This window comes from Somniosus microcephalus, unplaced genomic scaffold (genome assembly GCF_052327205.1).
Source record: "Somniosus microcephalus isolate GS21.2 unplaced genomic scaffold, FLI_Smic_1.0 unresolved_chr4, whole genome shotgun sequence".
NCBI lineage: Eukaryota > Metazoa > Chordata > Chondrichthyes > Squaliformes > Somniosidae > Somniosus > Somniosus microcephalus.
In genome coordinates this window covers 10,499,576-10,513,073 of record NW_028225182.1, presented here as the reverse complement: position 1 = coordinate 10,513,073, position 13,498 = coordinate 10,499,576, and the positions used below count along the sequence as shown (strand labels likewise).

General features: G+C 43.6%; 1 non-coding gene across 1 annotated transcript; it reads right to left on the bottom strand.

The window, feature by feature from the left end:
* Positions 1-3,318: 3,318 nt before the first annotated feature.
* Positions 3,319-3,392, bottom strand: trnan-guu (transfer RNA asparagine (anticodon GUU)). Its single transcript has one exon. It is a non-coding gene; the product is annotated as a tRNA-Asn (tRNA).
* Between the last annotated feature and the right edge of the window lie 10,106 nt (positions 3,393-13,498).

Here is a 13,498-nt window from a genome sequence, read left to right as displayed (position 1 = left end):
GAGAGGATCAGGAGAGATTTTCCGATCTTGAACTCGCGCCTCCCAGATCAATAGGATGAGGGGACCAAATGTTGTATACAAAGCTGGATGGGAATATTAAGTTGTATGTAAGCTGATGATACAAAGTTGTTAGGAGGATGCAAGTAGGCTTCAGGGGGATATAAACAGGCTACGTGAGTGGGCAAGAACATGGCAAATGAATATAATCTAGAGAAATGTGAAGTTATCCACTTTGGTAGGAAAAATAGAAAAGCAGAGTATTTTTGAAATGGTGAGAGATTGGGAAATGTTGTTGTTCAGAGGGACCTGGGTGTCCTTGTAAACGAATCATGGAAAGTTAAGCAAGCAATTAGGAAAGCAAATGGTATGTTGGCCTTTATTACAAGAGGATTTGAGTATAACAGTAAAGACTTCTTACTGCAATTATGTAGGACCCTGGTGAGACCATTCCTGAAGTATTGTGTACAGTTTTGATCTCCTCACCTCAAGAAGGATATACTTACCATAGAGGGAGTGCAACGAAGGTTCACCACACTGGTTCCTGGGCTGGGTTGATTGTCCTATGAGGAGAGATTGAGTAGACTAGGCCTATATGCTCTAGAATTTATAAGAATGAGAGGTGACCTCATTGAAACATACACAATTCTTACAGGGCTTGACTGGTTGGATGCAGGGAGGATGTTTCCCCTGGCTGGGGGAGTCTAGATCCAGGGGTAACAGTCTCAGAGTAAGGTGTTGGCCATTTAGGGCTGAGATGAGGAGACATTTCTTCACTCAGAGGGTGGTGCATCTTTGGAATTCTCTACCCCAGGGGGCTATGGAAGCTCAGTCATTGACTATATTCAAGACAGAGATCGATAGATTTTTGAATATTAAAGGAATCAATTATGTTCTTATGATATGGGGATAGTGCAGGAAAGTGGAGATGAGATAGAAGATCAGCCATGATCTTATTGAATGGTGGAACAGGTTTGAAGGGCCAAATGGACTACTCCTGCTCCTATTTCTTATGTTCTTATATGTAAACCACATCTGACCCTCTGGATCCGGCTCCAGACGCCCGCTGCGTGTTCAAGTCCGGTTGTGGTGACAGCGGCTCAGGGTCGCGCCGGCTGGTTTTATATCAGGGCAGTGTTTGAGGGAGGGGCTGTTCAGCGGTGGTGTGATAATAACTTTCAGCATTAAGTTTAATAGATTAAAGAGCTCTTTTTCTGTTACTTTCGATTTACACTCTGCCCAGTTTTATATACGAACAGTTAACAATGTTTAAGTGATGTGGTGTGTTGATTGTTTGTGCAGTAACTCTGTCACCCAGTGTGAGCCTGAAATACAACCACCCAGCCTGGGCTCGAACCTTTCCAAGGGGTACTTTGTTGCCGGTTACCTCAATTGCTGAGAGTGTGGTGCTAATAACGCCAAGGTCGCGGGTTCAATCCCCGTTCGGGTCATCAGAATATTTTCAGCAATTTACGGTTTTTCATGAAATTTATAATACAAACTTTATAAGGAAACAAATCCACACCGAATCTCAATGAGGAATTATTTGGATGAACATCCATTGCACCTTCGACCCCAGGGCGGAGAGACTCGTAGACCATGGAATTATAGATTGATACGACACAGAAGGAGGTCATTCGGCCAATCAAGTCAGCGCTGGCACATTGAAAGAGCTCTCCAATCAGTCCCGCTCCCCTGCTCTTTCCCCACAGCCCTGGAAATTTCTCCTTTTCAATAGTATACCAATTCTCTTTTGAAAGGTACTATTGAATCTGCTTCCACTGACCTTTCAGGCAGCACATTCCCAATCACAATAACTCGCAGCGTAAAAAAATTCTCCACATCTCCCCTCTGGTTCTTTTGCCGGTTATCTTCAATTAGTTTCCTCTGGTTACCGACCCTCCTGCCACTGGATTCTCCTTATTTTGAAAACCTCCATTAAATTTCCTCTTAAACTTCTGAGGAAAAGAATCCCAGCTTCTCCAGTCTCTGCATATAACTGAAGTCCCTCATCCCTGGGCCCACTCTGTGAGACGTCAAACTGAGGATCTCGCTCTGCGTGTCCATCTCTCTCTCTCTTTGTCTCTGTCTCTCTCTTTGTCTCTTTCTCTCTCTATGTCCATCTCTTCTGTCTCCTTCTCACTCTGTTCACAGCTCGATTGTTGCTCTGACAGATTTTGTATTTGTTAGTTCTCCTTAGTAGAGTTGTGTGTATCTTTGCCTGTCACGAGAGAGACCGGGCTTCATATTCCCTGATGGAAAGGATGCATTTTAACATGCACAATTTTAAACCTTTGGGATGTTCCTTGGAATAGTTAACAGAGAAAATGAATAGGGGACACAGATTTAAGATTTTGGGCAAGAGATATAGGGGGGATTTGAGGGAAAACTTTTTTACGCAGCGAGTGGTGAGGACCTGGAATTCACTGCCGACGGAAGTAGTGGAAGCGGAGACACTCAGTTTTCAAGGGAAGGCTGGATAGGCACTTGAGGGAAATAAACTTGCAGGGATATTGGGATAGAGCGGGGGAATGGGGCTGATTGGATTGCTCTACAGAGAGCCAGCACAGACTCTATGGGCCGAATGCCCTCCTTCTGTGCCATGTGACTCTATGATTCTATTACCTGCATTTGTAGACTGCGATTCTCTTCTGTGATGTTCTAACGACAGCTCACGGAGCAGACTTTCCGCAGTGTAGTGGTTATCACATTCACCTAACACACGAAAGGTCCCATTAGAAACCGGGCGGAAACATTTTGTAAAATATTCCCCATTAAAATTGAATCAATATGAAAAAGTTGAAATAATTTTGTGATTAAATATTAATAAAATAAAATATCTCATAAAACACGTGTATTTTCTCTGTACAATTCTGGGCCATCAGCAGCAGTAGAATTGTATTCAACCACAATCTGTAGCCTCCTCGCCCGGCAGATCCCTCACTCTACCATTACCGTCAAACCAGGGGACCAAACCTGGTTCAGTTAGATGTGTGGAAGAGCAGGCCAGGAGCGGCACCAGGCGCACCTAAAAATGAGACCATTCCAAACTAGTGAAGCTGGATATGGAACCAAGGTGGGCCAATGCAGCTGAGATACAGATTATCCAGGATCTAATTGAATGAAGGAACAGGGCTGAGGGGCTGAAGGGCCTCCTCATGTTGCTATTAGTCTGTCACCATTAAGAAAATGTTACGAAACGGTTTTTTCGGATCCCAGTGGATGATCTCATACTCACCGACATTGTAGCCAGTGCTACAGTTTATCCCATGATCTTGCAGCCAAAATGCACATTTTGAAAACCTGGAAAAGTTAAAACACCGTCCCTGGGTGGGCTCGAACCACCAACCTTTCGGTTAACAGCCGAACGCGCTAACCGATTGCGCCACAGAGACCTGTTTCAAGATTATTTACAACACATACTAAAGCCGGAGATTACCGAGATAAAACCTCAGGTCACGGAGAGCAAGATAGTAACTGTCCAAACTCTGTTTACTTGTGCAAATTAAAGAAATGTAACATTTATTGTCGGAACATGGAAATAGTCGCTGAAAGAAAATCCGTTAAACAAACTGATGTGAAAACCCGCTTTGAGCCATTAGATCGGTTCATCAACCAATGGTGACGGTGAGATATTAACATGGTGTCTGGGTTTCTCACAACTGTTGGAATCTTCCCACGAGTTCTTTTGCTGTTGTATTTGTTCATCAATGTGGAGATCAGATATACACGTGGTCGCTTCACTGTGAGCCCTGGGAACCAGATACACCAGAGCACAGGCCAATGATGGGACTCTGCCCTGTCTGCTCTATGTGGGGGTCAGTAGAAACTGAATGAGAACAACGAACCTACCACAGCCCGTAAAGCCGAAACAGCTTAGTTGGGCAAGCGTTAGATTGACCATCCCAGGTTTCGGCAGGTTTTAGTTACTTTTTGTCTCCTTCACTATAAGGGGAGCGAATCAGGAGAGATTTTTCGTACCCGAACCCGCGTTTCCTAAAGGAATGAGCGTGAAACCACATCTGAGCCGAGGATTCGGCTCCAGCCGCCGGCTGGGGGTTCGAACCCAGTCGGGGTTCCACCGGCTGTTTTTATACCCGGACTGAGGGAGGGGCTGTTCAGCGGTGGTGCAATAATAATTTTTAGAATGAGGTTTGTTAAACTAAAGAGCTCTTTCTCTGTTACTTTTGATTTACACTCTGCCCAGTTGTATATACGAACAGTTAACAATGTTTAAGCGATGTGGTCTGTTCAATGTTTGTGCAGTAACTCGGTCACCCAGCGTGAGCCTGAACGATAATTCCCCAGCCTGGGTTCAAGCCTGGCCAATGGGAGCTTTGTGGCCGGTTAGCTCAGTTGGTGTGAGAGCGTGGTGCTAATAGCGCCAAACTCGCGGGTTCGATCCCCGTATAAACCATCAGGATGTTTTCATTATTTTACGCTATTTCTAAATATTTAAAATACAAACTTTATAAGTAAACCAATCCACACAGAATCTCACGGGGGCTTTATTTGGATTAACATCCATTGCACCTTTACCACCGGGGCTGAGAGACACATCTTTCTGTTTATTTGTGTTTCTGGGTTTGCTGATGAACGTTGAACAGGCGGCCTGTTCCCGATAATGGTCACAAGCAGGTGAGAGACAGACAGAGCGGCTCTGACCCCGCGAGATGGGCAACAGGCTTCAGTTCAGGACAAATGCATCAATGAAATGTTCGCCGGCACCGAGAGAGACAACATCCAGAGAAAAACACAGGAGGAAATCGATCAATCTAAAACGTTATAAATATTTGCCGTGCTTGATGTCTCTCTATTTAGTCGCCAAACTTTCAGTGCCGGAGAAATAATTCCAGTTTAAATCGTTCAGTTCGAGAATGGCAGCGGAAAGAAACTCAAATGAACTGAAAACTGCCGAATCCCGGGATTGAATCCGGGACCATTATTAAATCTGTGGAGAGAAAAACAGAGTTAACGTTTCAGGTCGATGACCGTTCGTCTGACGTTAACTCTGTTTCTCTCTCTACAGATGCTGCCTGACCTGCTGAGTATTTCCAGCAGTCTCTGTTTTTATTTCCAATTTCCAGCATCCGCAGTATTTTGCTTTTGTACTTTTATAAATCTTCAAGTCGCTCCTCTCCACTGAGCTATTGCGGTTACGGAGCAACCTACAGTGCGTCATCCTCTCGGAGGGAAAGGGAAGGGTTTGTGTCCTGAACCCGCTGCGTTTACATCAGGCATCGAATTCACCTGCAGGCTGGAGGAGCAGAGGCAGCTGGAGGGAAAGAAGTGATAGGAGCAGAAGGAGAAGACATTGGAAACTGGCAGAATCTTGTGTCTGTCTGTTGTTTCAAATGATGCAGGACAGCCCTGCCTGGATTTGCAGTTTTCCCAGGAGCTGCATTGTTCGGTGCGTGCATTTTAGACATGGAAACATGTCCATCAGGAGCTTGTGGTAATATTTCACCTCACTGTACATTTCAAGTGGATGCCTACCCACACTTGGTGCTGTGGTTGCGCGAACATATCTTTTGTTATTGTTAGTGCACAAGTGCAGTACAATGAAATGTAGGCTTGCGGCTCGAGCGTGTATGTCTTAATCTAAATGTACACTCTCGGGAGCCGCAAGCCTACATTTCGTTGTACTGCACTTGTGCACTTACAATGACAATAAAAGGTGATTTGATTTGATTTTTGATTTTGATTTGTGTTTTCACCTAAAATGTAATTTTGTACAAACAGTTTGCCTGGCGCGAAAGAGTTAAAAAGGGGACTTAGACTGAAATGGACGGGGTTGCTGCGGTATGTGAAATATGGTGACGATCTATGGTTATTATCCGAGGCGACGCTGCAGGATCCTTTAAAGATCACCCGCGGATCCACTGAAACTAGCCGAATGTGCAGCTTTGGGAGGGGCTTTCGGCACCGTCAGGGCAGGAAGCGGGAGTGAGGGAGGGACACTGTCATCTGTGCTGTGTTTGAGTCTGTACAGAAATATACAGAGAAAATATACGGGTTCGTTGAGATTTTTACTTGTATTGATAATTAACCACAAAATCAGTTCTTCCATATTTTTATATTATTTCAATTTTAATGGGGAAGGTTTTCATAATGTTTCCGCCCGGTATCGAACCGGGGACTATTTCGTGCGCGAGGGGGATATGACAGCCACTACACTGCAGAAATTCTACCGCCGTTGATTATAGCAAGAGCATCACAGAAGAGAACTGTGGTTTACAAATGCAGGTCGGGATTAACTTTTGTTTTCATACACTTTATTATCTGAATTTCATTAAACTCTGTAAAAAGATGAACAATTGTTCTAATTGATGAATCGACTTTCTGTTTCAAACTGAAGGAAATCCTAACATGGTCACCGAGTGACAGGCAAAACTTTTTTAAGTGTTTTGTCTTTTGCTTGTGATGAATTTTCACCAGATCTCATTTTACAGACGATATTTGAGGAGTTAGTTAAAAATGTTCAGTGTTTATCACACCGGGAATCTGCTGCAGCCGTTGTTCAGTTTAACAGGGACCGACAATTGTCGCCGTTGCTTTCACGGGAAAGCATCATTAATTAACCAATAACCTTCTTTTGCACAATGAAAGAAATGCTATCTGAGGTAGAGTCGATAGTTCAATAATTTGTACCGTTGCCCATATCTCATTATATACACTGTGCTTTAGGAGTCTGGTTTAAAAATGTGCATTGCTGATGACACCAGGAATCTGGGGAGCTTTGGTCAAATTTAACAGGACCGGTTATTTCTACCGTGCACAGAAAATAGAATCAGTAGTGAACATAAATACCATTGTGCTGAATTTCAGATTCAAAGCGATCAGCTTTGAAATAAAGTGAAATAATTTCACAGTGAAAAGATTTGGAAGTAAGTGTTACTCGTATTTGCGCTTTTAATTAAAGTTTGTGGCGTCTGACTCCCTTTCACATCTCTGAATAAGAAAGGAGGGGCTTGACGTTGACCAGACTTCACGGGCCCTGATATCTGTGAGGTCATCCTTTATATTGAGTTGTTTCCCACTTTTTGCTTGTTGTCAGCTTTAGCTGAGCGGTTGCATCGCTAGCACCTGTTTAAATTTAAGCATTGTCTTACCGCGGGCGCTGTCTAATGTTTGTATTGTCAGTGTTAATCCCCTTTTACATCGAAACACATTATAACCGTGATTTTAATTTAGCAGTGTGAAATTTTTCTAGGACAACTTTAAACGATTCATAACCGATTCCTTTCAACACTGTGACCCGGGTTCGATTCCCAGTTAGGGAATTAATTTTGATATCACCGTTTTTAATTAATTAATGCGAAGTAATTTTATTAAATGAATAACATGCATCTAATGTGATAAAATAACAATAGATTTAATAACCATTATTGAACCAATAACTTTCTTTTGCAGAATGAAATACATTAAAATATGGTTACTGAGGGACAGTTGACATACAGTGAATTATTTTGCTCTTGCATGTGCTGAACTTTTAACCCATATCTCATTTTACACATCGTATTTTAGGAGAATGTTTCAAATGTTCATTGCTTGTGAGAGCAAGGATCTGGGGCAACTTCTGTTAAATTAAACAGGACCGGCTATTTCACAGCAAAAAAAATATTCTCTGCCAATGTTTTCAGATCATAGACTGACCGATCTTTCTTAGTGGATGACTTGACATTTGCCCACATTGACCTCCATTAATCACATTTCAGGGGAGATTTAAGAGAGTTGTTCAAAATTATGGGGGAAACAGTTTCCACTGGCAGGAGTGTCAGCAGGGCTATGGGGGAAGAGCAGCGGAGTGGGACTATTTGGATAGCTCTTTCAAGGTACAACATCAATTGTTCATTTTAATCTGCGATTGAGAGATTTTTGTTAACCAAAGGTATTTAGGGATAATTCAAGTCAGTCAGACCCTTTATAATTGTTTCAATCATCATTAATCAACCCACAACATTGTGTTGCTCACTGCAGGAATTAATAACAAGTTTACTGGGTGACAGACAAACAGCGATAGCTTATTATAGAATCATAGAATCAGACAGAACAGAAGGAGGCCATTCGGCCCATAGTGCCTGTGCCTCTTTGAAAGAGCGATCCAATAATTCCCACTGCCCTGCTCTTTTCCCAAAGCCCTTTCTTTTTCAATTTCCTCCCCCTTTGAAAGTTAAAATTTAATCTGCTTCCACCACCATGTCAGGCAGAAAATATTGACATTAATATTATCCGAGGCCCATTTCACACAGTAATTTCCATGCTTTGCATGTCATGAATTTTTTCCCTTCTCATTTTACACACTTTATTTTAGCAGTTTGCTCTGCAAACCATGAACCAGGTTCTCCTGAATTCCAAGGTGTGTAAGGAAATCTAGCTCACCTGTCAGTCACTGTCTCTGGCCCGCTTTCACCACCTGCTGCCGGCGGACTGCAGCAAATCCAGTTACACACACAGAGCCTCCACAATCATCACATCACAGGGAAATAAACTGGGAAACTGCTCAAAATACACAACAGGTCGAGGAGCTTCTGAACAACAATTAAACTTGCGGCGTATGGACAATATTCAGAACTGTGAACCAGGCCGTGTAAAAATAAAAACAGTGTCATAGAATCATAGATTCAACATTAACTTTCAAAAGGGAAATGTAGTTGAAAAAGAAACACTTGCAGGGCTATGGGGAAAGAGCAGGGCAGTGGGACTAATTGAATAGTTCTTTCAAAGAGCCGGCACAGGCACGATGGGGCTTAATGGGCTCCTTCTGTGCTGTCTGATTCTACAAAAATGTTACTAAAGTTTGACTCTCACCTGGAAAACATGTTAGCATTCCCTTCAGTGTGCAACAAGAAGCAGTGGGTCGATTAAGAGAATTATTCAGTGTCTAACAGACTTGAATTATTTTATTAAACAGTTTTGTAAGAACCAATGGGTCGCGGCGATGAGAGCGCCGAATCCTAACCACTAGACCACCAGGGAACACTTATACAAAGTGTAATATCTCGCAGATCCTTGCTTGCTTACTACCAGCAGATCAAACCCGTATTTTAGTTTTGTTCACCTTACCTGTTGAAGGATATACTTGCCTTAGATGGGGTGTGAGAAGGTTCACTAGACTGATTCCTGCAATGAGAGGGCTGTCCTATGAGGAGCGATTGAGTAGATTGGGCCTATACTCCCTGGGGTTTAGAAGAACGAGAGGTGATCTCAGTGAATCAGACAATCATACAGCTACTTATGAAACTGCCTTTAGAAAACCACAATTGAATCTGCCTCCAGCAGCCTTTCAGGCAGTGCATTCCAGATCCTACGATCGATAACCGTAAACCAAGTCTAACAGTGGCACAGTAATTAGTGAGGATAGGAGCAGAAAATTGCAAAGGGACATTGATTGAGTGGGAAAACTGGAGGCATCTGATTCAGAAGATTCGGGGGCGACGTGGAAATTCGAGAGTTTAATGACTTTAAACGGAACATTTTTGACTTGTGCAGTTTCGGTTAGAGAAATGTTAGTGAAAGGAAATAAATCCAGAATCTGGAATTCAGCATGTCACCTTCTCGCTGAACAGTGCTTTCTGGATGTTTAGCTAAGCAGAGGTTTCCGTAGTGTAGCGGTTTATCATGTTCACCTCACAGGCGAAAAGTCACCGGCTCGATCCTGGGGGAAACATTATGTTCTAGAAATGGTGCCCGGCTCAAACTGAAAATAAACCTTTCCTATTGCAATTTAATAAATATGAGCAATGGAAGAAATCATATTGTAATTAAATATGAATAAAATAAAATATTTCACAGAGGCTGTACATTATCTGATCCCGGACCATTCTTCACAGACTCAACCTCAGCACAGATACCGACAGTATCCCTCCCTCACTCCCGTTTCCTGCCCTGATGGTGCAGGAAGCCTCTCTCAAAGCTACACAATCGACTGGTTTCAGTGGATCCGCGGGAGATCTTTAAAGAATCCTGCAGCGTCCCCTCGGATAATAACCATAGATCGTCACCATATTTCACACACCGCATCAACCCCGTCCATTTCAGTCGAAGTCGTCTTAATTTCCCTCAAGTAACCTCCCTAGCATTGAAAATTAACTTTTATAAGTGTGGAATCTCATTCCTTCAGATATAAATTGTTGTTGAAGATTTTTTATATTATAAAAATGTTTTTCCTTTTGTCTCTTTCTTTTCTCTCTCTTAATCCAACATTTATTTTCCTCTCTTTATTTCTCTTTCTGTGCCTGATTGGACATTGAATTCCCTGTTCTAACTGACTATTCCTGGCTCAGACTCTGCGCTGCTTATTAATGATTCTTCAATCAATTATTTATGAGGTATGGCGGCACAGTGATTATGTTACTCGACCAGTAATCCAGAGGAATAGTGGAATGGTGGGGAGAAAATTGTCCAGTGCTTGCTGGTGGAGAGGTTTGCCTTGGGAGGCAGCGATGAATCGCCATTGCAGTGCTGGTCCCGCCACAAACTGTTCCTCAGCCGCAGACTTCATGATGATCTGGAGACCTGAGCTCACAATCCCACCACGGCAGATGGTGGAAGGATTAAAATCGGGGATGTGTAAGAGCCCAGAATTGGAGGAGTGCAGAGATCTCAGAGGGTGTAGGGCTGGAGAAGGTTACAGAGATAGGGGGAGGCGAGTCCATGGAGGGATTTGAAAACAAGGACGAGAATTTGAAAACTGAACTGTCGCCTGAAGGGAGCCAATGTAACTGAGTGAGACCCGGGGTGATGGGTGAACGGGACATGGTGCGAGTTAGGATACGGGCAGCAGAGGATTGGATGAGCTGAAGTTTATGGAGGGAGGATGATGGGAGGCCTTCCAGGAGTACATTAGAATCGTCAAGTCTGGAGCTGACAAAGGCAAGGATGAGGGTTTCAGCAGCAGATCAGCTGAGGCAGAGGCGGAGTCGGGCGATGTTACAAAGGTGGAAATAGACCGTCTTGGGCAGAAGCTCATCTCGGGGTCAAATACCAAGGTTGCAAGCTGTCTGGTTCAGCCTCAGTGGCCAGGAATTGGGATGAAGTCGGTGGCTCGGGAACGGAGTTTGTGTCGGGGACCAGCACTGCAATGGCGATACTTCACTGCCCTCTCAAGGCTACTTGCAAACCTCGCCCAGCAGCAATATTGAAAGAACTGGACAATTTTAACTCCACCATTCCATTTTGCTCCGGCCTTTTCTCATCCATATCTTCAGCTTCTACACTTTCCCGCTGCTGAGCAGCCAATCACACAGCTGCCATCAAAATTACTTCTACAATAGCTGCGACAAGATGGAACGAGGTTCTACCATGATTTGTATTCGGATCGCTGGATTCAAAGTCCAGAGTGCTCAACATTACACCATGGAACTCTTATACGCTATTTAGAAGCCAATTCGCTTTTTCCAACTCACCTACCATTCACAGCTGCTGAGTATTTCCAGCGAATTCTGTTTTTATTCAAACTTCCAGCATCCGCAGCATTTTGTCTTGTGTTAGAAAAACAAACGGGATCCTGGGCTTTACAGACAGAGGCATAGAGGGCAAAAGGAAGGAAGTTATACCAAACCTTTGGAGTATTGTGTGTAATTCTGGCACTGCGCTTTAGGACGGATGCGGGACTTCAGTTCCGTGGAGTAGTGGAGAAGAAGAGGTTGTTCTCCTCAGAACAGAGAAGATAAGGGCAGATTTTGTCGACGTGTTCAATATCATGAAGAGTTTTAATAAAGTAAACAAGGAGAACATTTTCCAGCGGCAGAAGTGTTGCTCACCAGAAAACACAAATTAAAGTGATTGGATAAAGTATCAGTAATAAGGTTCTCTCGGGCTTTTGTTGGCCGATTTACTGGTAAAGCTGGGAATTGAGGGGAAACTGGTTCATGGTTTGTAACACAAGCAGTGCGCGGGGTCAGACCGGCCCGGCTAGCTCAGTCGGTAGAGCCTGAGACTCTTAATCTCAGGGGCGGTTTGTGTTTCAAATTATTGGGCTGGTTTCACCGGCGATCCCCAGCTCTAAATCCCCCGGCACCTCTCGGTCAATGACTCTTTCAAACAATGTGATTCAACAACATTATCAGGAAATCTGAAGTGTTTATAAACACCGGAAGCTGACACACCAGGGAAGAGCTAACAGTGTTGGACAAAGGGTGAAATACACTGAAGTGTTTCTAAAAAGTTACAGAACACAACACGTGTGTAGAATTCCCCGTTGTTTTCTCGGCCCTGATGGGTTGTGAAGGGAGAGACGGGCCGAAGTCCCACTGAGCCGCGCTGACCCCGAGCCAAGGTGAAATTAAAGTCGTTTCAATCTTTAGCAGCGGGCGGCTGGAGAGAGACAAGATTCCGGAATCAAGGAGAGATTTTCTTATTTTATTGAACAGCATTTACATGAAACACTCATTGACCGAGCTGGGAATCGCCTTTAAAATCAGCCCAAAAATTTAAAACGCAAACTCCCCACCGTGGGGATGAAGTATCCGAAACTCCACCGACTGGGCTAGCCGGACTGGTCTGTCGCAAGGACCCTGCCTGTGCTCCAGTTTCCTCTCAGTTCCCCGGTTTATCAGTAAATCCACCAGCAAAAGCCCGAGGGAACCTTATTACTGATTCATTGTCCAATTACTTGAATAGAAAGGGAGCGGAGGAGAAGGATTGAGAGTTTTTATTGTGGGACAGAAGTGATGTTGTTTGATGGAGAAGCGACACAATCTCAATCAGTGCAGAGAGAGGTGAGTCAGCGGGTCACCTTCTCCCTTAACACATCCTCCTGACTCGCGGCTGACAAATTGAGCAGAGGTTTCGGGACTGTACCAATTATCCTGCTCGCCTTACACGCGAAATTTCCCCGGTTCCGCTCCAGGGATGAATTATTTTGGATCTTGCTCCAGTTGAACCTCCAGGGGCGAGTTTCTCCCCCTGTGTAAAAGCGGTGACAATTGTCGGTCCCTGTTAAACTGAACAACGGCTGCACCAGATTCCCGGTGTGACAAACACTGAACATTTTTAACCAACTCCTCAAATACCGGCTGTAAAATGAGAACTGGTGAAAATTCATCACAAGCAATAGACAAAACACTTATGCAAGTTTTGCCCTTCACTCGGTGACCATGTTAGGATTTCCTTCAGTCTGAAACAGAAAGTTGATTCTTCAATTAGAAGAATTGTTCATATTTTTACAGCGTTTATTGAGCGTTGTCAAATTCAGATAATAAAGTGTATTAATGCAAAAGTTAATCCCGGACCTGCGTTTGCAGATCGCAGTTCTCTTCTGTGATGTTCTTGGCCCAACCAATGGCAGAGTTTCCGTAGTGTTGTGGTTATCACGTTCGCATAACACGCGAAAATTCCCCGGTTTGAAACCGGGCGGAAACATTTTGAAAACGTTCCCGATTAAAGTTGAATTAATATGTAAAAAAGGAACAACTGATCATGTGGTTAAATTTCATAAAGTTAAAAATCTCGAAGAACCCGTATATTTTCTCCGTACAATTCTGCACAGACTCACACT